Genomic DNA, 17,028 nt, shown 5'->3' on the forward strand with positions numbered 1-17,028 from the left:
TGGACAACTCAAATATTGTGTTTACACATTTATCCAGATGGCACACTTCTTTTTCTAGGGTTAGGATGCCCAATCATGCAGATGATTTCAGATAACAATTAAATAAAGGCTTTACAATAGTAATAATAATGCCAAAAAAGATGACCAAGTAGATTTGTGAGAAACAAAGTTAATAACTAAAATTATTTTACTTAGAGAATAGAAATTTGTCTGGGATGGGACTAAGCTTATTGCAATCAGCTTCAACTCTGAAAGATTATAGCAGATAATGGTTTTCATCTATATCACCACTAAGGTTAGGACAACAAGAAAGCTAATTATGGAGGAATTATATTAGACACTGGCAGGAAGGTCTAGCAAAATGCTTGGAAGGAACTGCCCACTATATCCAGATCTGACCTGATCCCAGAATCAAAGAAATGGACTTCAAGCTCATCAAATCCATCAGCTTTCTAGAGAAAAACTCACCTGAGTCTTAACTGTCTCCTGAAGAACTTTTGGAGCCTGCCTTTGTTAGGTGAACTATTCCAGACCTAACACCCTTGGTGTCTGATTTCAGTCTCCTAATTTTTGCAGCAAGAATACACTAAGACTGAATAGAAACCCTTCTGTGCTGGTAGCCCCAGTTCCTCTTTCCCTGGAGGGATCAGGGGAAGAGGGGAAGATAGATGATCACCACCTCTTGTGACATCCCTCAAGTACCACAGTACTAAATTCTCATACTACCGTCTTTTTTTTTCCCTCTAGCCGTCTCTGGAGTTATTTCTCAAAGCCTTACTCATGTTGTTGACTCTCTGATTTTCATAATGAATGCAATCCTGACACCCTCTAACCCTGAGCAATAAAGAAGTCTTGGCTTTGTCATTGCATTAAAATTTAAATGCAATGTAATGTATATATGGAGAAATGGGTCATCTTTCTTCCACAGATCACCAATTTCAGAGTCTCTTTTCATGAAATCTAGTATATCAATTTTCTGCTGAAAGTACATTTTTTGTGAAGCACAAAAGAAAGTTTAATCCAGAGCCCTATACCTGTCAGAGAAATGAATGGTTCTTCTATTTTGAAGTGGCTGCCAACAAATTAGAGGACTGGATATCATTTGTCTCCTTGGTGAACTGTCAGCCTTCCCTTTGTGAATCAGGCAGGTTACAGGTGGCTGAAGTAGCTCCTCACTGGCAGGGACTGATGCAAATAGTTGTTTCTGGACCTGTGGCTCGTGGTCCTACTGTCTAGGACTGAAGGATATTCTGATTCATGTAGTACTTAATGCAGGGAATTGAATAAAGTTTCACATTTATTTATTTTTTACATTTATGTTCAATTGTTATTGAAGTGAAATTCATATAACACTACTCATTTTATAGTGAACAGCTCAGCAGAGTTTACTATACTCACAATCACAAATCAAAATTTGAAATATTTTATCAGTCCATAAAGAAATGCCATAACAACCATAAGGCTCTAGCAATTACTAATCTGCTTTGTATCTCACAAATTTGCCTATTTTAGATATTTATGTAAATGGATTCCTATGATATGTGGCCTTCTATGTCTGACTTCTCTCACTTAGCTTTAGGTTGTCCAGGATCATCCACGCATATCAGTACATCATTCCCTTTTTCTGACTGGATGATATTCTATTGTATGTGAAAATCACAATTTGTTTACCAATTCATCCCATGTTTGACATCCAGGTTGTTTCAAACTTCTGGCCATTGAGAACACTGCTGCTATAAATATTTGTGCATTCGTAGCTGAATACATGTTTTCAATTCTTTTGGGCATATAAAATGAAATTACTGGGTCATATGATAATTTTATGTGCAACCTTTTGGTAAGCTGCCAAAGGGTTTACTCAAATTTATTTTTGAAAGAGAAACCCACAACATTAATGAAATGAACTTGTCTTACCAAAGAGAGCAGCCTTGGAAACCTGAGGAGAATTTTCTGAAGACTCAAGGGGCACATAACTGTTAGCAGCAAAAGTGTTTTAGCTGACTGACCTTGCAACACAGCAGACAGAACTAAGACACACTCTGAACCACATCCATGATATCCATAAAATACCAGGGAAAGAAATCTCAAATCGACCCTGAAGTCCCACTAACTTTTTGTCGTGTTGTTTCTTTGAGATGCTTCAGTCAGTGCCGATCTATTGTCCTTTGGCCATATGGATACTGTAATTAACCTCAAACCCAATTGAGAGAATTGCTTTAAATGAAGACATCAGTTCTGATGAGGTTTATTCATAGGAAAACCTGAAAAACAGTCTAAGGCTTCAGAAGCCATGTTTGTCCTTGTTTCCTTCTGTTGAAATAAGAATCCACACTTTGAAGGTTTGACTATTTTAGCAAATTAATTGCCATTTAATTATCATGTAGTAAGACATCTGTCTATTTTCCCAGAAACTGCTACCTTGTTTGGGCAAATTGGTTTAAAGATTAATTTGCCTATTGTAGAAGTAGACTGCAGTTGAAAAAATTCATGTCTTATGTTCAGTCTGAATGCCCCCATAGATATTGCCTTCTGTGACATTATTGCAGAGGTCATGGGACCCTACGTGAAACACAGCTCATGCTCATCCTGAAGTGCCAATAAAAGGCTATAGGAAACAATTTGTCATTCCTATAACTCCATGCCTTATCAAGTTAATGATAGCATGAGATGTAATACACTAGAAAAAACTCCTATTTTTTTCTTAGAGGTTTTATTCAAGTCAGTATAATTGAGATAATGTGCCCAAATTGTGCACCCAGAAAATGAGCTCATCTATTGTGGACCTTGCCATGTTGAAATTCAGAATTACAAAGCTATTACAGTCTGAGTGGCATGGTTGCCAGAGAATGACTCCTCAGAGAACCCGAGACAGTCCGTGTCAGAGGAACTGGTCCTTGGCTGCTAATCCACTGTGTCTATAAACATTCAGCCCTGATCCCTGACATTATGCTGCCTGAATCACATGCTCTGGGGAAGATGACTTCAGGTTTAAGTCAAAAGGTCAGAAGAGGACAGGAAAGCAGGACAGCCTGGTCTAGGCACATGTGCTGTTTGGTCAGATGGCATAGAAACAGATTAAAGAGAACAGATCATGTCGAATCTCATACTATTCTGGCAGATAAAGACTCCTTCTTGAGCAGAGCTCGGGAATTCAGGAGAAGAGAGTGATGATAATGCCTGCAGAGAAACAAAATGTCCCTGATAGAGCAATTTTGAATCCAGTTGTAGCCAAGAAAGAGCCTTACACTTCAGGATTAAAACATATTTAGAATTCTGGGGCCAGCACAGTGGTGTAGAGGGTAAAGCCACTGCCTGCAGTGCCAGCATCCCGTATGAATGTGGGTTCAAGTCCTGGCTGCTCCACTTCCGATTCCGCTCTCTTCTATGGCCTGAGAAAGCCATAGAGGATGGCCCAAGTCCTTGGGCCCCTGCACCTGCAGGGGAGACCCGGAAGAAGCTCCTGGCTCTTGGCTTCAGATCCACTAAGATCCAGCTGTTGCAGACATTTGGGGAGTGAACCAGTGGATGGAAGACTCTCTCTCCCTCCCTCTTTCTCTGCCTCTGCTTCTCTGTAACTCTGCTTTTTAAATAAAACAAATAAATCTTTAAAAACAAATATTCAGGAAGATTTGGTTTATAGAAAAAGTTATATTAAAACCTTAAGTTTCTGCTCTGCTTATCCCAGGTTATCATCTTGAGATACTAGGCTAGTTAGACTCCTAGAGTTTAATATTTTCTATGGAGAGGAGCAATTGTTCTTTGTATGAGAGTCAATATTTATTTCTCAGTAATTTATTTTCTTGAGCTGTTACAAAACACTTAATATATTATGCTACCTTTATATTTTCAAAAACTCTTGGGAAATGCATCAAATCCAGGTTAATAACTCACAGCAGTATTTTTGGATGATGCCTGGATTCACTGCGTATATAAACTTAAGCCAACGCTCTAAATTATATTAGAGATTGTCAGGTGATGTCCTCTCATCTGGCACACATGCTCTTCCATCTCTTGCCAGAGCAGAGGGCAAGTTCTTGGTAAACGTGCAAGGCTCATATGACAAATGACAGTTGATTTGGCCCCTACTGAGACTCTAAGTCCCATGAAACCAAAATAGGAATCACATCAGCTTTGTGAAAGTCCCAAGAATTATTCCTGCCTCTAAAACAAGGAAAACGAATTGCAAAGCCTCAATGAAAACAAAAATCCATAAATGTTACCCTACCTACATAATCTTATATTCTAACTCTAGTATCAGTACCAAGGTAGGTTTGTGGAAGGGAGCTCTGGTTTCTCCAGGATCATTCTTAAAAAGGTCTGAAATATGTTTCAGCTTCCATCGGTAAATTCCTATCAATTCACATAGGGTATATTTAACCTTTTAGAAGCTATTTCTGTGACACCGGTATGCTCAGCCCCCCAGTTTATGACTTCCATGGAAAACATTCTTCATTTTATACCAAAAATATCACAGCAGTCTCTCCTACCAACTGATTTCCTGGAAACTCACTTCTCTCAAGGTGCTCTCAACTATATCTGAAACTTTACCGGAAATACCTTAGATAAGGGATTTCAAAAACAACTGTGGTATAATGAGATTAAAAGATGAGTTTATTTAGGTGCAAAAATATTTTGAAACCCATGCATAGTTCTTTCATAATACATATTTCCATGGACTTGTTGAAAGCCCCTCACAGATACTCTAAAACAAAATTCCCTTATACTTTACCTCTGGCCTTCTCAAGTCAATTCTTTCACTTTTGGGAAAGCTCTGCTCAATTTTTCTCACTCCTGGTCACTATTGCCCCACTTCAGCGTCAGGAAAGGGGAACTTTTTCCTTTGGTCTCAGTACTGGTTTTCACTGTTTGGTGATGCTGGAATGCAGAGGCAATGCCCTTTGTGTCTAAGAATTCCTTATTTGGAGTTCCTTACCAAAATATGCTAGTTATCTCCTTCTCTGAACTGCTCTTGTCCCTGCTGCCATTCCTGATTAAGACAGAAGCTTGGTGTTGCTGCTACCCTGGAAACAACTGACGACCAGCATGAACCTGCTTCAGGGTGCCCTGTCCCTCAAAGCCCAGTACCAAAAAGTTTCCTAGTCCACACAGAGAACAAAGTCCCTCATTCTAAAGTCAAGTTTTAGTTTATTTACCATGTGGAGATTATCCACTTCCCAGTATGAATGATAGTGGGAGTATCCACTCTCTAATAATAAAAAGAAAGCCTACTACTAATATTTAGTCCAGGTAGGTGCTTCTTGCCTCCAACAACACAATCTTAAAATGGTGTATATTGATCTATTTCACAGAATCAAGGTTAGCTTCTTTTAATCCATGGTCACTTTTTACATCTGTGTTTTCGAACTTTACTATTTGTTATTTACAAGGCTCTCTAGATCCATTAGTGTGTCAGTCAGGGTTCAGCACTGGCCTGGAAATAGCTGGCAGACTCCATGTAGATAATTGGGAGAGAAGTTAGTAAAGTTATTATTTACAAAGCATGGGCATGGGTCAAAAAATAGTAAGAAATAGTGTCTGAGGTTAGCAACAACCAGGAGCTATTTCTGCCCACAAGTCTAAAATGGGAAGGGGCAGAAAGAATGTGGAGAGTGCTGCCTGAGAAGAGTACTGGCCTTCAGGAGATAGAAGCAGCCAATGCTAGGTGCCCTGGTAGGGAGGGAGCTGGGGATTAAGCACCCTAATCTCACTCTCCTCCACCTCCCGTCTCCTGCCACAGTGGCATTCACTTCTCCCCACTCACCAAACCCAACCTGAAACTAGGGGCCAAGGGATTTGCTGATGCAGTCCGTGAGGTCAGTCTCCTGGGGCCAGAGCAGGGAAGCAAAAGACCCAAAGTAGATCTGGAGGTGCAAATAAAGATATCTAGAAAAATTACCTCTTGAGAAGCACAACATTTTAAATTTGCTCTTTAAATCTATTTCTTAAAGCTTTCAAGGAATTCTTCAGCATTAGTGTAAAAGTATACCAGAAGATTCAACTCATCTGTACCTTTTGATCTTAAAAGTTTTAACGAAGTGCCCTCCAAGTCATGAGTTTCCCAAAATCAAGAGCCCTAATCATTTTTGTCAACAGCAACTCTCAGCCTTGGCCCTTTTTATTCAAAACCCTTGTTGCATTTATTTAAATTTATTAAGTTTTTAAAAATTTATTTGAAAGACAGGGGGAGAGAGAGAAAGAAAGAGAAAAACTTTCCATCCACTGGTTCACTCTCCAAATGCCCGCAATAGCCAGGGCTGGGCCAGGCCAAAGCGAGGAGCCTGAAGCTTCATCTGGTCTCCAACATGAGTGCCAGGGATTCAAGAACTTGAGCCATATCGTGCTGCCTCCCAGGATGCAGATGAGCAGAAAGCTGAAATTGGAAGCAATATGTGCTGCAGGTGTCCCAAGTGGTGCTGTAACCACTGTCCCAAATGTCTGGCCCAGATTCCTCTAACATTTTGTTATACCTCCCTGCTCCTCCTGAATATCTTTCCTGATTTCCTTAATTAAGGTGCAGCAGCTAAAACTGCAAACTTTATTCTAAGTAAGAATAGACGATATGCTAATCCAACCACAAGAATTTTAAGAATAAAGTTAAAATAGAATGTGGGGAAATAGAAATTACAGCACCATTGAAAATGGAAACAATTTCAGTTTAGATAGTTAGGAATTATTAGCAATTAGCACAACATGGACTGTAAACAAATTCATAGCAAGACTTGAAATGCAAGTTTCTGTAACTTTTAATCTATTTTTGATGTCTTTATACTGATTGTATTTATTGGGTGTTTTTTGCATAGCAAAATAGTACCCATGATTGGATATAAAATATATATGAATTTAGCTTCCAAATAAAATTCCAAATGTGACAGTAACACCAAAGCCTGAATGACATGGGGTAAGGATGAAGATGGGGAAGAAGGTAACTAAGTCTTTTGTTTAGAATGGGTGACTTTAATTACTGATGTTAATGTTAAAACATAGGCTTAAATATGTATGGGCCACCATTAGCAATGTAAGATAAAAGTCAAACCTTTTAAAACACAAGATAAAGGAGAAAAGGAACAATAAAAACTCTACCATCTAAAAAAATCAAGGAAGTAAAAAGTATGCAACAAGAAAATATTAAGTAGGAAACATAAATTCCAGTGACAAACATACCACATTCTTCCTCATCATCTATCTGGAATTCATCATGGACTCCTCTCTCACTCACCGTGTCTGTGTGCTTGACTTGAGGCCGGGAGCTTCAAAAGGGAAAGTTAAGGGCCCTCCCAGATCAAAAGGAAAGTTAAGGACTCTCCCTGAACGAAGAGCAATGTCGCCTAACTAGTATGTACACCTGCACAACTTTACAATTTCCTAATAGCAATCCTCTACCCTTAAAGCAGCCAATCAGAATATATGTAACCATATAAGGGAGACAAAGGACCTGAGATTGTATATAAGGCAATTCGGGGCTCAGATTTGTTTTGGATATGAATCCACTGGGCCTCTACCTGCTAAAGCTTCCGTGTTGCATCTCTCTGAGTAACCTGCAACAGGCTCACTTGATCGTTTCCATTCCCACTACCACTCCTGCAGTTCTCTTGTGCCTGTCCTAATGCAGAGGCTCTAGCTCAGCCTAGCCTGTCTCAGCCTTCCCCACAGTAAGTAGAGTCATTTTCACAAGGCATAGCATGACACTGTTGTTCAAAAGCCTTCAGAGACTTCCTATTTCTTACCATCTATCCTTAGCTAGCTTTTGAAATTTATAGTACTAGCCCAGCTAATTTTGTCTCCTCAGGGCTGTTGCTGTGATGTAGCAGATAAAGCCATTGCCTGCAATGTTGGCATCCCATATGGGCATGGGTTCAAGTCCTGCTGCTCCACTTCCAATTCAGCTCTTTGCAATGGCCTGGGAAAGCGGTGGAAGATGGCCCAAGTGCTTGGGCCCCTGAACCCATGTGGGAGATCCAGAAGAAGCTCCTGGCTTCAGATCAGCCCAGCACCAACCATTTGGGTAGTGAACTAGCAGATGGAAGACCTCTCTCTTTCTCAGTCTATGCCTCTGTAACTCTGCCTTTCAAATAAATCAATCAATCTTTTTTTTTTTTTTTTTTTGACAGGCAGAGAGAGAGAGAGAGAGAGAGAGAGAGAAAGGTCTTCCTTTCCTCTTGGTTTACCCCCCAAAATGGCCGCTATGGCTGGTGCACTGCGCCGATCCGAAACCAGAAGCCAGGTGCTTTCTCCTGGTCTCCCATGCGGGTTCAGAGCCCAAGCACTTGGGCCTTCCTGGGCCACAGCAGAGAGCTGGACTGGAAGAGGAGCAACCAGGACAGAATCCAGCACCCCAACCGGGACTTGAACCCGGGGTGCCAGTGCTGCAGACGGAGGATTAGCTTAGTGAGCCACAGTGCCAGCCTAAATCAATCTTTTTTTAAAAAAAATTATGTTCCTCAGTTATTCTAAGACACACTTTTTTTTTTTTTTTTTTGGACAGGCAGAGTGGATAGTGAGAGAGAGAGACAGAGAGAAAGCAGAGAGAAAGATCTTCCTTTTGCCGTTGGTTCACCCTCCAATGGCCGCCACAGCTGGCGTGCTGTGGCCGGCGCACCGCGCTGATCCGAAGGCAGGAGCCACGTGCTTCTCCTGGTCTCCCATGGCGTGCAGGGCCCAGGCACTTGGGCCACCCTCCACTGCCTTCCCTGGCCACAGCAGAGAGCTGGCCTGGAAGAGGGGCAACCGGGACACAATCCGGCTCCCCGACCGGGACTAGAACCCGGTGTGACGGCGCCACTAGGTGGAGGATTAGCCTATTGAGCCGCGGCGCCAGCCCTAAGACACACTTTTTAAAAGGCATTTGAAATGTTTCTGAAATCAGAGTGCATTTTACAATTGATAGCAATCACAGCATCTTGGATTTGATGGTTCTTTTCCTAGTTTACCTTGACTACAGGATAATTCTATTCTGGAAAATGGGGCTTCTCACTTTGCAGTTCTGTGACTAATTCATTCACAACTCCAGACTTTTGTTTTAACATTATCCTATCTGGGTTTTCCTCTCTGCCTCCATTCCTATTTATCTGCCTGTAGAAATCAGCCCAGATTTAAGGCTCAGCTAAAAGGCCACCACCACAAGCAATGCCTTATTCACCACCTCACTGGAACAACATCCCTTTGAATCCTCCTGGTTCTTTTTTTGCAACTCTAGCAGCTTTTATCACATAGTTCCTTTTGTTTTAAATATTTGTGTACATATTTGATCTATGCTTCTGGAGTCCTGTAAATCGCTTCAAAAGTCAGTTCAAATCATGATATTCTGTGAAAGAACAGAGGTTTGTTTCTCCAATGCAAATTCAGTGATACGGAATAGACAGGCAGCTAGCTAAGTCTGCTGAGCAGGAAGTCACAAATCCCCACGTAACTCTATACTCCTACTTGTCAATCAACATACCCCCTTTCCTGGAATGCATTCTGCTTCATCTGGTACCTAAAGGACACCATGAAAATATGGATATTGAACTCCACATGGCCTGGAGGTAACCTTATTAAAAAGAATAACCATTGGGAGGGGCTGTCTCTTCTAATGCAGATCAAGGCTAGAGGGGCTGCCAGGTGCTCCCTCTGTCTCCCTTCTCTCACCCTTTCTTCTTTCAGGGAAATCTTCTGGCCCACAGCCTACTTATGATGAGTATTTCTCTATGTGGGACAACCCATGCGGCGTGTGTTTGTGTGTGTGTGTGTGTGTGTGTGTGTATGTGTGTGACTGTTCACTTTCTCACCTTTTAAATAAATTTTATTACTCTATGCACCTTATTCATGTCAGCATTTTATGTTTGTCTTTGCACATGACATGATCCTGTAGTAAAAAAAATTAATACCCCTCTTGCCCACATCATCAGGACATTGAAAAAAGTTTGTTGAAAGTTTATGAAGTACAGTACTACCATTTCACAACTTCAGGAAGAGCCTGGCTTTGAACTAACTAGAGGTAGCACATCATCAGTGAGACAGGAGATAAGTAAAGCCACGGGATGGATGAGAGATGCTGGAGGTGCCCAGCTGGGAGAAAGAGTTACTGAGACTGGCTGCTCCATTCTGAGGGCTCACTGATTGGCCCTGTTCAGGGAGTAGCCATTGGAAAGATCAAGTCTGGGAAGCAGTTTTGCTTAAAGATCTCCAGCCCTCTTCACTATCCTCACATGAATCACTGTGATGTCTCAAGAGGGTGGGGCCCAACTAAGTAATAGGTTCCCTGAGGAAATCCAGGCTGAGCTAGATGTCCAAGAATTCTGGGTCACCTCCACAGACACATTACAAGGAGACATGGAGTGTAACCCAGCCCTGCTGGAGGGTGTGGCCCAGGAAAAGAGTATGACATGTCCGTTTCATCATCTGCAGCAGATTTTTCTCCCTCACTCTTCCAAGTCATATGCACAAATCTTTACTGGAATACCTTCACAGAGCCTTCCTTCCTTTTTTTCCCTCAGTAAACTTCTATGGCCACAAGAAGATAAAAGCCACTCAAGTGCCCTTTAGTTGTTGCTCTGGTATTCTGTGACTAAAATTAACATGACTTGTGAGATTTCTTGCTGAGTTCTGTATCCTAGGGCTCATGTCATTTTCTATGAGGGTCTGCCAGTTACCCAACTTAACTTCATATGTAACCCCTCCAGCTTCAATCTCTACCAACTGAGGAGTTGAGTTTGAGAAGTTTAAGGTTTCTGGCAAGATTAAAAAAAAGATTTATTTATTTATTTACTTGAAAGAGCTACAAGGCAGAGAGAGAGGGAGGGGGGAGGGAGAAGGAGAGAGAGAGAGAAAGAGAGAGAGAGGTTTTCCATCCTCTGGTTCACTCCCCAAATGGCTGCAATGTCTGGAGCTGGGCAGATCCAAAGCCAGGAGCCTGGAACTTCTTCCAGGTCTTCCACGTGGGTACAGGGGCCCAAGGACTTGGGCCATCTTCTACTGTTTTCCCAGGGGATAGCAGAGAGCTAGATCAGAAGTGAAATAGCCAGGACTGACCCCGAAGCCTATAGGGGATGCTGCCACTGCTGGTGGTGGCTTTACCCACTACACCACAGCACTGGCCCTGAAATTCAGCATCCTAATATTTGTTTTGCATGCCACATAGCTCACCTACTGAGTTTGTGCAGTAATGAGTTTGAAGCAAAATAATTGGTGTGGTGTGAGCTGAGCATGTCTCTTGAGGGTTCTTCCAAGATGTGATTTCTGTCAGTGGCTTCATACTAGAAAATTTTGAATAAAGATCGCAGTTATTAAGCTGATTCTGCCAAAGGAAACCATTCTGTTTCAGGAATTTTTTTTATTATTAAAAAGATCATAATGTTTATTATAGAAAATGTAGACAACATGGAAAATTATAAAGGATATAATAATCACTTAAAGATGACCTCTTGAGATAGTATTGTTAATATTATGCCATGTTTCCTTAAACTAATTTCTCTTTGTGTGTCATTATATGATTTTTAAGTGTTTGTTATAGAATTGTAATCACATGTTTCAAAAATTAATTATTTAGTTCATTTGAAAAACAGAGACAGAGAGTGGTGATTCACTGAATCATTCCCCAGATGGGCACAACATTCAGGACTGGACTGGGCCATCAGGAGATGGGAACTCAATCAAGGTCTCCCATGGTGGGGCAAGGACTCAAGCCATCACCTGCTGCTTCTCAAGGTGTGCATTAAGAGGAAGCTGGAGTCAGCAGCAGAGCCAGATGTTGTATCCAGACACTCTGACACAGGATGCAGGTGACCAATGGTAACCCAACTACACCAACAAACAGCCACCTCTAGTGACCACACTTTTCAAACTGTGGCAAGAGCAGCTATAATCTGTTCATGGAGCAAAAACCAGGAGAATCATTGCACCATAATTAGTCCTTAGGTTGTACATCTTTCCACTTGTTTATCCTGTGTGTTTACTACTTTATATCCTGTTGCCTACCTCTTTATTTTTCATTATCCCCAACCTGACCATCATAATGACTTTTATTCTCTACCTCTATTCCCTACTTCTTTTAAATTTTTTTAAGATTCCACTTATAAGTGAGGTCATACAGTATTTTTATTTCTCAACATGGCTTACTTCACTTAGTATTTTGTTCTCTAGGTTCATCCATGTTGTGGCAAAAGGTAGGAGCTTTTCTAAGACACATATATATATATATATATATATATATATATATATGTATCCATTCTCCCATTGGTGGATAGCTCAGTTGATTCCACATACTGGCTATTGTGAAGAATGCTATACGGGCGGGGCGGTGCTGTGGCTCACTTGGTTAATCCTCTGCCGGTGGTGCTGGCATCCTATATGGGCTCCGGGTTCTAGTCCCGGCTGCTCCTCTTCCAGTCCAGCTCTTTGCTGTGGCCCTGGAGGGCAGTGGAGGATGGCCCAAGTGCTTGGGCCCCTGCACCTGCATGGGAGACCAGGAGGAAGGGCCTGGCTCCTGGCTTCCTATTGGCATAGCGTGGGTCGTAGCAGCCATTTGGGGAGTGAACCAACAGTAGGAAGACCTTTCTCTCTGTCTCTCTCTCTCACTGTCTAACTCTACCTGTCAAATTAAAAAAAAAAAAAAAAAAAAAGAGTGCTGTACAGGCATGGAAATACCTTAATGCTTCCCTTGCCTTTTAACAGGCCAAAATAGGCACTGAGTAAGGAGGAACACAATGATGGGAGTAGAACCATGTTTACCTTCTTTGTTTTGAGCTTGGTTGGAGAGGCAGGGAGGATGTTGGTAACTCACTCTTAACTGGGAGATTACTTTTCAGAAAATACTCAGGCTACCTGGCACTATCTAGTCAAATATCCTTTCTAAATTGAACTACCAGTAATGCTGTCACCAGAGAGGACTCGTGCAGGATTCTTGTCTTCGCACAAGAAATTATTCAGGCATGAGACAGAGAGCAAAGTAGCAAGGTTTTATTGAGCATAGGGCATCCGGCTGGCGCCACGGCTCAATAGGCTAATCCTCTGCATGCAGCGCTGGCACACCAGGTTCTAGTCCTGGTCAGGGCGCCGGATTCTGTCCTGGTTGCTCCTCTTCCAGGCCAGCTCTCTGCTGTGGCCCGGGAGTGCTGTGGAGGATGGCCCAAGTGCTTGGGCCCTGTACCCCATGGGAGACCAGGATGAGCACCTGGCTCCTGCCATCGGATCAGCACGCCAGCTGCGGCGGCCATTGGAGGGTGAACCAACGGCAAAAGGAAGACCTTTCTCTCTGTCTCTAAGAGAATAGGGCATCCTTCAGAATGGAAGGGACAAAGTGAGAGTCATTCAGACTGGGGGAAATCGAAGTAACATGGTTAAAAGGAGAGAATATGCCTGGTGGGCCAGGCGGTCTGCTCCCAGAAGGCTGAGAGAGCTGAGCGCTGTCTGTTCAGACCCCCAGTTTTTAAGGGAGTCTCCTGCAGTCTTTCTTTCCCAACTCCCCCTTCTCCTCAAGGACAAAGGGTTTGCTGAGTGTAAATTAGGAAATTCCAGGTTTCCTGGCACTGGGCTGTGAAATTTTATTGTTCCATGTTATCAGGCCAGGTAATGCATTTGGTACTGAGAAGAGAGAATTAGGGGAAAGGCTGGGACCACCTGGAAGTTATCAGGGTCTGGGCAGGACTTTGAAGTGTAGATGGTGGGTTGCTTCCTAAGTGAGCTTCTCCACTTGCATTTCTCTCAGGCTCCTCTCACACACATAGGCTAATTTCTATCTTCCTACCTAACAATATTATTGTTATATTCTGGTCAGAGAGGGATCTATGGCCAGCCATATCATATACTTTTGGTTCTTCATTCAGTAGCTGCCATGGAATGACTCCCTCCTGGGAGCTTGGATCCAGGGAAGCATTTGTAGATACTCAGTGACTGGTGGTAAGTCCTTGGAGCCTCCATCTTTCCAGGCTGGTTGGGAGGAAGATTCTGCTGGAGGTGCTCTTTTTTCTCTTAGGGCTCTAATTCTGTGGCCATTCCCCCCACCACTACCCATGAGAAGAGAAAGGTGCCTTCCTCTGGATTCTGATCCTTTATCTTTTATCCTGAGTAATGATTATAATGCATTTGTGTAGAATGGGAATGGTAACCTACGTACAAATTGAGAGTTATAGACTTATTGGTATTGTATGGCTTTGTGGAACAACCTTAAGCAACAAAGCCAGTTCTGATTACCATCAATGGGCAACTCTCCCTGGGGGAATGGTGACTCATGAAGTCACCTTCATGCAATCTACAAGGAACTGTGTGTCAAATACCTAGTTCTTACTCTGTTAAATTGTTACTAAGCAAACCATCAGCTTGGTCCTCCACCTCTTCTGGCCAAAGTTCAACACTTGACCATATCCTAGAAGATTCACAACTATGCTTCTGCCTTTATTACATGTTAGGTTCCCCAGAATGTTTTGCCCAGTACTGCCCACTGTGGGTTTCTGGTCAAGTACTCTGTCTAAAGAATCCACATACAACATGGAGGCAAGAGTACCACATCCATTTCCAGTTAACTGGTGCCAGGGGTCTGTTTCTGCCAAGTAGATGGCAACCTTTTTAGAACACATGCATAAGGCTACTTATCCTTAAACAAAAATGATGATAAAATCAGCAGACCTAGTCTGTCCTGTCAGAAGTCCTGCAATACTTCCAATGGTAGACTTTGGTGGGTTGAAAGGGATCCAGGGAAGACTTCTAAGGAGTTGATAATGTTCTGGATTTTGACCTGTGTGCTAGCCACGTGAATATGTTCAGTTTGTGAAAGTTCAATGAACTGTACACTCATGATAAGTATATTTTTGAATGTGTATTGTACTTCAATAAAAATTTTCCATTGGAGGATGTTGATAAACCCAATTAAACTCCTAAAACAAAGAGAGCAGGGAATTACATTTCTGTTAAGACTAATGGCTCTTTCTTGGTACTATGCCATTTAGCAAATAAAAATACAATATAGACAGTTAAAATTAAATTTATATTGGGGTACTGCATTGTAGTACAGCAGGTTGGGCTGTCACCTATGACACCAGCATCTCATATGAGCACTGGTACAGTCCTGACTATGGCACTTCTGATCCAGCTCCCCGCTCATGCACCTGGAAAAGAAGCAGAGGATGACTCAAGTACTTGGGCCCCTGCTACTGATGGGGGAGACCAAGATATATTCCAGGCTCCTGGTTTTGGCATGGTCCAGCCCAGTCCATTGTGGTCATTCGTGGAATGACCCAGTGGAGGAAAGATTTTTCTCTCTGTAACTCTGCCTTTCTAATAAAATAAACAAATCTTTAAAAATAAATAAGTTTTCTTTATATGCCTCACCTTCAAGATAAGAAACTGAAAAAATATATATACTGAATGATATTAAGAATATATATAGTCAGGGCCGGCACTGTGGTGTAGCAGGTTAAGCCACCATCTGCAGTGCTGATGTTCCATTTGGGCATTGGCTCAAGTCCCGGCTGCTTCACTTTCCTACTAATGCACTTGGGAAAGTAGCAGAAGATGGCCCAAGTGCTTGGGCCCCTGCACCCACGTGGGAGACTTAGAAGAAGCTCCTGGCTCCTGGCTTCTAATTGGCCCAGCTCCAGCCGTTGCGTCCATTTGGGGAGTTATACAGCGGATAGAAGTTCTCTTGCTTGTCTCTCTGTAACTCTGCCTTTCAAATAAATAATATAATAAAAAGAATATATATAGTCTTCAAAGGGAATATGCAAATGTGTAAATGAAGCACAGGGGACAGAGAAATGAGGAAATAAATGCTCTAGTTTCCATTTTCTCCCTTCCTAATTCATTTCATGCTTTTGTTGTTTCTTGGTTCCTCATTTCCCATTCATAGGAGGAAAAATTAGTAAAATAAAAAAGGTAGTGCCAAAATACTCTACGCTTTTGGTTAGTGAGTTGGGATCTACAGCTCTGTTAGTTGGTGTTTCTGGAACTGTTGCTTCTGTGTCTAAGTTCATATTTCTTATTTTTCACTATTTCCTCTCTGTTTCATTCTTTTTCAGAACTTGAACTGTAACCTTTGACCAGATGGAAGTTGAACCCTTTTCAATATAATCAGTGTTTTTCCTGCTTTTTCTTATCTTTAGATTTCATAGCCTAAACTTGAAAAATCTATTTGCTATTGATCTTATAAAGGTCACTTTTCCCTTTTCTCTAACAATGTTAACTAATATGTACCTGGTACATTTCAACTATATTTCTTATGCAATTGGTAGGTTAGGACCACAGCTGGGTGGCGCCGCGGCTCAACAGGCTAATCCTCCGCCTAGCGGCACCGGCACACCGGGTTCTAGTCCCGGTCGGGGCACCGGATTCTGTCCCGGTTGCCCCTCTTCCAGGCCAGCTCTCTGCTATGGCCCCGGAGTGCACTGGAGGATGGCCCAGGTACTTGGGCCCTGCACCTGCATGGGAGACCAGGAGAAGCACCTGGCTCCTGGCTTCGGATCAGCACGGTGCACCGGCCGTGGCGGCCATTGGAGGGTGAACCAATGGCAAAAGGAATACCTTTCTCTCTCTCTCTCTCTCTAAGTCCATTCTGCCTGTCAAAAAAATAAAAATAAAAATAAATTTAAAAATTTAAAAAAAGGACCACAGCTGCAGAATTCTCTCTTCCTTTTCTATGATTCCCACCCAAAAAGGTGAAGAAATTCTGATACCAATTATTTAGTAAAACTAGGCTGTGTCAGTACATGGAACCAATACCCCAGGTTTTATGCTTTGACAAATTTTCTGTACATAGAAGAGGGTGTCAATAAAATGAAATTACTTTTTGCTTTCCCAAAGTCTTTGAAGTCATGATTTTGGGACCAAGAGTGCCATCTGATTTACTTAGAGTAAGATTCTCAAGTCAAGAGTGATTTTTTAAATATTCTTTCATTTAAACAACACTTGAGGAGAGGAGGAAGGGAAAAGAAAGAAGTTACATCCACACAAAAGAAAGATCATAACATCTCTCAACAACCCACATTTGGAATTACCTCTTTACAGGACGACCAATATCATCTTTTCAAAAGCAGTGTTGTCAGCTAATGTGTATTTCTAATT

The 17,028-nt window shown here is 42.0% G+C and overlaps 1 long non-coding RNA gene across 2 annotated transcripts in view; it reads right to left on the bottom strand.

Moving 5' to 3' along the window:
• LOC127488514 (uncharacterized) overlaps positions 1 to 7,300 on the bottom strand; it is a 52,275-nt gene extending 44,975 nt beyond the window's left edge. The window contains exon 1 of one of the 2 annotated variants that reach the window (XR_007916253.2): positions 7,217 to 7,300. This is a non-coding gene — a long non-coding RNA (uncharacterized lncRNA). Of the gene's footprint in view, positions 1 to 7,161 lie in introns of both variants that reach the window. The other variant, XR_007916252.2, reaches the window with a different exon arrangement.
• Positions 7,301 to 17,028: the final 9,728 nt, after the last annotated feature.

Source organism: Oryctolagus cuniculus, chromosome 2, assembly GCF_964237555.1.
Source record: "Oryctolagus cuniculus chromosome 2, mOryCun1.1, whole genome shotgun sequence".
In the NCBI taxonomy this organism is placed as follows: domain Eukaryota; kingdom Metazoa; phylum Chordata; class Mammalia; order Lagomorpha; family Leporidae; genus Oryctolagus; species Oryctolagus cuniculus.